This window comes from Mus caroli, chromosome 6 (genome assembly GCF_900094665.2).
Source record: "Mus caroli chromosome 6, CAROLI_EIJ_v1.1, whole genome shotgun sequence".
Lineage (NCBI taxonomy): Eukaryota > Metazoa > Chordata > Mammalia > Rodentia > Muridae > Mus > Mus caroli.
This window is the reverse complement of record NC_034575.1, coordinates 99592179-99599414: the sequence shown is the minus strand read 5'-3', so window position 1 is coordinate 99599414 and position 7236 is coordinate 99592179.

Genomic DNA, 7236 nt, shown 5'->3' with positions numbered 1-7236 from the left:
ATCTGTGAAGTTTATGACATAAAATATCCATGAATTCTGAAAGACTATGAAATTGTCTTAACTTAAGAATGAAAGAAATAGATGGAGAAGATTCTCAGCTATAAGACTCAAAAATATTTTCAGAAAAATTCATAGTAGAAAATTATCCAACCTAAAGAAGATATGGCTCTTAACATTATAAGAAGCTTAAAAAACACCAAATAGATTGAACCAGAAAAGAAAATTTTCTTGTCACATAATAATCAAAACACAAAATCTACAGGACAAAGAAAGAATACTAAGAACAGCAAGGGGAAAAAGTCAAATAATGCATAAAGGCAGACAGATCAGAATTACACCTGAACTCTGAACAAAGACTATAAAAGAAATAAGGGCCTAGGGAGATGTCTTGAAGAATCTAAGAGACCACAGATTTCAGCCTAGACTACTATACCCAGCAAAACTTTCAACCACCATAGATGGAGAAAACAAAATATTCCAAATTTAAACAATTTAAATAATATCTATCTACAAATCCATTTCTACAAAAGATACAAAAGGAAAGCACCAGCTCAAGGATGCTAACTACACCCAAGAAAACAAAGGAAGTAAATAACCTAACACTAGAAAATCAAAGGTGCAGAATCACACACACAGAAACACACAACCACCACCAACAACAGCATGAAAATAAGAGGAGTTGATCCTCACCAATAGACAGGTAATGGACACAAAAATTAAACAGAAAAATAATGATATTAGCAGAGATTATGAATCAAATGGACCTAACATAAATCCATAAAACATCTTACCTAAACATGAAAGAGTATACATTTTCTCAGCACCTCTTGGAACGATTTTCAAAATAGACCATATAGTCGGTTACAAAGTAAGAATCAACTGGTATAACAAAATTGAAATAACACCTTGTATATTATCAGTCTATCATGGATTAAAACTAGAAGTCAACAACAACAGCAACCACAGAAATCCTCCAAACTCATGAAAACTGAAAATATTCTCTACTGAATGACCACTGGATCATGGAAGAAATAAAGATAGGATTAACTTTCTAGAATTCAATGAAAATGGAGACACAATATGCCCAACTTTATGAAACATAATGAAAGCAGTGTAAAGTTTCCTTAAGTGCCTTCAAAAAGAAATTAAAGAGGCCTCATATTAGCAACTTTACAACACACCTGAAAACTTTAGAAGAAAACACACACAAACATAAGAGGAGTAGGTGGCAGAAAATAATCAAACTCAGGCTGAAATCAATCAATTAGAAACAAAGACAATAAAACAACATATCAACTAAAGCAAGAGCTAGTTCTTTGAGAAAAATGAAAAGATATACAAACTTTAACCACTAACTAAAAGGCAGAGAAATTAACATATTAACAAAATCATAAATGAAAAGGGAGACATAACAGCAGACACTGAGGAAATTCAAAAAATTATGAGGTCTTACTTCAAACACATGTACTCGATAAAATTAGAAAATCTAAACAAAATGGATGGTTTTCTTAATAGATACCACTTACCAAAGGGAAATTAAGGTCAGCTAAACTATTTAAACATTCGTATAACCTTTAAGGAAATAGTGTGGGGGCTGGCGAGATGGCTCAGTGGGTAAGAGCACCCGACTGCTCTTCCGAAGGTCCAGAATTCAACTCCCAGCAACCACATGGTGGCTCACAACCATCTGTAACGAGATCTGGCACCCTCTTCTGGAGTGTCTGAAGACAGCTACAGTGTACTTANATATAATAAATAAATAAATCTTTAAAAGAAAAAAGAATAATTTAAAAAAAAAAGGAAATAGTGTGAACACATGGTTTTTGACAAAGAAACCAAAACCATAAAATTGATAAAAGAAAGCATCTTAAACAAATAGTACTGTTTTAACTGTATGTCTGTATGAAGAGGAATTCAAATAGACCCATATTTATTACCCTGCATAAAAATCAAATCCAAGTGGATCAAAACCCTCAACATTAAACTGAACACACTAATAAAAAAGTAGGAAACTGCCTTAAACACATTGGAACAGGGGGCAAATTGTTGAACAGAACACCAATAGCTCAGGAACTAAGATCAACAACTAATAAAACCTCATGAAACTGAAAATCTCATATATGACAAAAGGCACCATCAATAGAACAAAATGGCAGCCCATAGAATGAGAACAGATCTTCTCCAACCTCCAACATTCAAAATTGAACTAACATCCTAGACACTAACAAATTATTTTTTAATGGCCTTTCTCTACCCAAAGGATAAACAGGCTGAGAAAGATATTAGGGAAACAACACCCTTCACAATAGTCACAAATAATATAAAATACCTTGGTGTGACTCTAACTAAGGAAGTGAAAGATCTGTATGATAAGAACTTCAAGTCTCTGAAGAAAGAAATCAAAGATCTCAGAAGATGAAAAGATCTCCCATGCTCATGGATTGGCAGGATCAATATAATAAAAATGGCTATCTTGCCGAAAGCAATCTACAGATTCAATGCAATCCCCATCAAAATTCCAACTCAATTCTTCAATGAATTAGAAAAGGCAATTTGCAAATTCATCTGGAAAAACAAAAAACCTAGGATAGCAAAAAACTCTTCTCAATGACAAAAGAATCTCTGCTGGAATCATCATGTCTGACCAAAAGCTGTACTACAGAGCAATTGTGATAAAAACTGCATGGTACTGGTATAGTGATACTAACAAACTTAATAATCCAACTTAAAAATGGGGTACAGACCTAAACAGAATTCTCAACTAGAATCTCAAATGGCCTAGAAACACTTAAAGAAGTGTTTGACATCCTTAGTCATCATGGAAATGCAAATCAAAACAACTGTGAGATTACATTTTACACCAGTCAGAATGGCCAAGATTAAAAACTCAATTGAGAGCACATGCTGGTGAGGATATGAACCAAGGAGGACCTCCTCCATTACTGGTAGAAGTGCAATTGTACAACCACTTTGTAAATCAATTTGGTGGTTTCTTAGAAAATTGGGAATTGTTCTACATCAAGACCTAGTGATACCAATCCTGGGAATACAACTAAAAGATGCTCCACCATACCCAAGTCATTTGCTCAACTATGTTCATAGCAGCTTTATTCATAATAGCCAGAAACTAGAAACAATCTAGCTGTCCTTTAACTGAAGAATGAATAAAGAAAATGTGTTACATCTACACAATGGAATATTAGTCAGCTATTAAAAACAAATACATCATGTAATTTTCAGGAAAATAGATGGAACTAAACAATATTATCCAAAGTGAGATAACTCAGACATAGAAACACACATGGTGTATACTACCTTATAAATGGACATCAGCCATAAAGTTCAGGTTAACAATTACACATTCCACAGATCCAAAGAAACTAAGTAACAAGAAGGGTCCACAGGAGTGCTTTAATTCCACCCAGGAAATAACTAGACATCAGAAGTTGATGTAGGGAGGAAACTGGATGGAAGAGGAGATGAGGGGAATGGGAGTCAGGATCAGATATGGGGAGGGAAGGGCCAGAGAGGGCTAGGAGAGAGAATGGAAATCAGGAAAGGGGGTATCTCTGCAATGAGATGAAGACCTGGAAAAGGAGAGGCTCCAGGGAGTCTATGGGGGTGACCTTAACTGAGACTTCTAGGAGCTTAGAATGTACATACTGATGTGGCCACCTCCTGTAACCAGCCAAACATCCAATGGAGAGAGGGGGAATTCAACCAACCCACAAAACCTTCAACCAAAACATTGCCCTGTGTTCAGGATATATGTGGACGCCTGACTTGCCAGCAAGGAAGACGCCACAACAGGATTCTTCTGCACACGTTTATTGGGAGAGCTTTATAGCAAAGGTGAAAGACCCCAAGCCCCAGAACTGGCACTGCTTATATAGGCCTAGGAGGGGCGTGTCTATACCTGATTGGTTGTGCTTTCAGTAACTCATTTACATTCCCCTGGATGGGCTGTGACTTGGCAGGAAAACCTTATGCACATTCGCACATTGGTTGTTTACCCGAACTTATGGGCGATGGCCAGTGGTAGCCAGCACCATCTTGTAATGGTGTATATGGCTTCCCACAGATATACAGGGATAAAGATGGAGCAGAGACTGAGGGAATGGCCAACCACTGACTGGCTCAACTTAGACACATCCTGTGAGAAAGAGCCAACTCCTAAAACTAGTAATACTATACTATAATTGTAGAGAAGAGCCTAATATAGCTGTCTTCCGAGAAGCATCATCCACCAGCTGATGCAAACACACACAAAGCTGATGCAAAGACCCACAGCCAAATATCAGGCAGAGCTTGGGGAGTCTTTGGAAGAGTGAGAAATAGGATTAATGTACCAAAGAAGTCAAGGACACCCTGGTCCAATAAGGACTCAGAGAGACAGAAACACCAACCAAAGAGCATGCAAGGCTGGACCTAGGCCCCTTACAAATTTGTAATAGATGTGCAACTTGGTCTTCATGTGGGTCCCCTTACAGTTGGAGCAAACAGGGAAGCCGTGGTCTATCTCTGATTCTGTTGCTGGAGATTAGATTCCTTTCCCCTAGCTGGATTTTCTGGTCAGGCCTCAGTGGGAGAGGAAGCCCTGCTGTGACTTAATGTGCCAGAGCAGATGGGACACAGTGAAGAGATGGGAAGGTGGTTTCACCTTCTCTGAGAAAAAGGTAAGGGGTTAGGGGGAGAGGAGTTCTAAGGGTGTAACTGGAAGGAGAGGAGAGAGAGGTGCCGTGGTTGTGATGTAAAGTAAATTAGTTCATTAATTAATGGGGAAAATTTTAAAACTAAATATTAATATTTGTTGAGAAATCTGAAATCTTCACTTTGACAGGAGAGGAGTGGAGAAGTGGGTACTAGAAGACACTGCTCATTCTAAAGTTTCTTATTGAAAGACCTTTTCCTATCTGAACCTGTGCATAACTAACTTATGCTAGAGGTTCATTGCTAATTAGAAATCAAGCATTCGAGACAGATGCTTCAGTCACTTCCTAGAAATGGCACTTCATAAAATTCTCTCCTAATAATTGAGTTCATATTTTCCTATCCTGATTCCCTGCATTAAGCTATTCAACAATTCAACTTCACATCACCACAGAACTTTTATGCACACAAGCTTTGTGTAGAACTATATGGAAATCTGAAATTTTTCTCTAAAATGTTATCTGCTCTTTAAATAGAGTTTTCTATCCATGACATAAATCAAATTAGTGTAGAAAAGACACTGAGAAACCTTTAAGTTCAGCACTAAGGAACAAAATATCAAGTACGGTTTTGTATTGCACAGCAGAAAAATATATGAATAATTTAGAATTTTATGAAACCTATGGACATACTGAGGAAATGAATAGTGTCAGCCTATCTACTGATGTACAAGAAGCAATGAGTTGTAATACATCCTTTTGGGATGTCAAAGTTTCCATTATAAGCTTCATTCTCACCCACAGGTATTTTTATGACTAATTCAGTGAGCTTACAATACTGGAAATCCACCATATTTGCTCACACTGATGGGCCCAATAGGTGGAAGGCAAAGGATGTATCTGTAGAACTGTATTTGACACGTGAAAAAAAATTCCAAAAAGAACAGCAAATATATCAGATGACCATTAAATTGTGGGGCTATGGGCTGTTTACTGCCTGGTCTCCAGTTGAGCTTAGGTCTTGAACCCCGGTGGGACCCAATGGGTGGTAATTTCTACCTACATGGGACTGAAGGTGTTCGACCATGTCTCCTGGACCCTTGGCTTCTGTCGAAGTTACAGCCCCCACAGGCCCTACAGAAGAGGTGTATGGCTATCGGTCACATAGGAGCAGCACCAAGCCTTCCCACATGCAAATAATGTTTCCCCCAAACTCTCAGTTCAAGCCAATGAGAGGTACCTGGTGTTGAACCCTGAATCACCCCCAAAACTGTATATAAATCCTATCCAGGGAATTAAAGGTGCACGAGAACTACTCCGTTGTATGACGGAGTCTTTTCCAAGAGCTGTAACACTTGGGAAGAGATCTTCTCTCCCGAAGAGCCACCTGAGGTCCCGTCGCACTCCTCACTGGATAGTGGGTTTCTCATTGGCCCAGCCCGACCTGACTCAGTGCAGAGCACCTTGGAGTTACCAAGCGACCTGGAAACACAGCAGAAACTTCTTCCTGCCTGCACTCGCTTACCTTTGCTGGAAACCTCGCACCTGGCCAGAGATCTCCCTGGAAAACCTCTGGTACCCAGGCCCACATGAAATCAAATAAGGTCTCCCTGTGAAGAAGATTGATCTGAAGGTCAAACATTACAAATCATGAGACAAGCTAAATCCATAAATTACTTGAAAGTAAAGACATAGTAGTAATTATGAAGTATAAGGCAGAGTACAGAGAAACTGAAAAACCAAGCATGATCTGAGAAGAACAGAGAAGAGCTCTTTGGACCACTCAATGTCAAAATGGAGAGGTCTGAATGCCTACATTACAGGTTCCTGCCTTTCTGAAACAGAGAGCATTCTCTCCTGCTCAACAGCGTTTCTTCAGAGCCCCTGAAGTACATCTCTGATTCCTTGTCAAGTGCACTTTCAGAACACCTGAAAGTATTGAGCAATACTTTTTTTTCATTGTTCTGGAATGATTTAAATATGACATAAAGCTACTAACATTTGGAAATACCTTGAAAATTTACAACCTGTCATAGAAACTCAATTGCCTGTGCTAATTAGGAAAACACCTCAACACTATTATTAGAATTTACTGCCAGATTTATTAGCTAGCCTATTTATACTATTTGTCATTATACTTAATCATTTTTTTATTCTTCTAACTGAGAGGAAAACAAATTGATAATGGGAAAGCTCTGAGGTTTAGGGAATTGGGAAAGTGCAAATCCTGGTGACATAGAGAATATGTCTGTGATACTTGCATGGCAAAAATAAATGTGATGAATCAGCAGGTACTGACATGTGCTTTCAAGCCTGGCAACCTGAGTTTGATCCACAGAACCACAGGGTGGAAAGAGAGAACTAATGGGAGCTGTTGTCTCCTGACATCTAAACACTTAGAAATGCCCCTCACTTCTGACACACAGTCACACATATACATACACATTGAATAAGGAAAGGTAGGAAGGGAAGAGAAGGGAAATGGAAATGGAAAGAAGAAAGAAAGAAAGAAAGAAAGAAAGAAAGAAAGAAAGAAAGAAAGAAAGAAAGAAAGAAAGAAAGAAAGAAAGAAAGGAAGGAAGGAAGA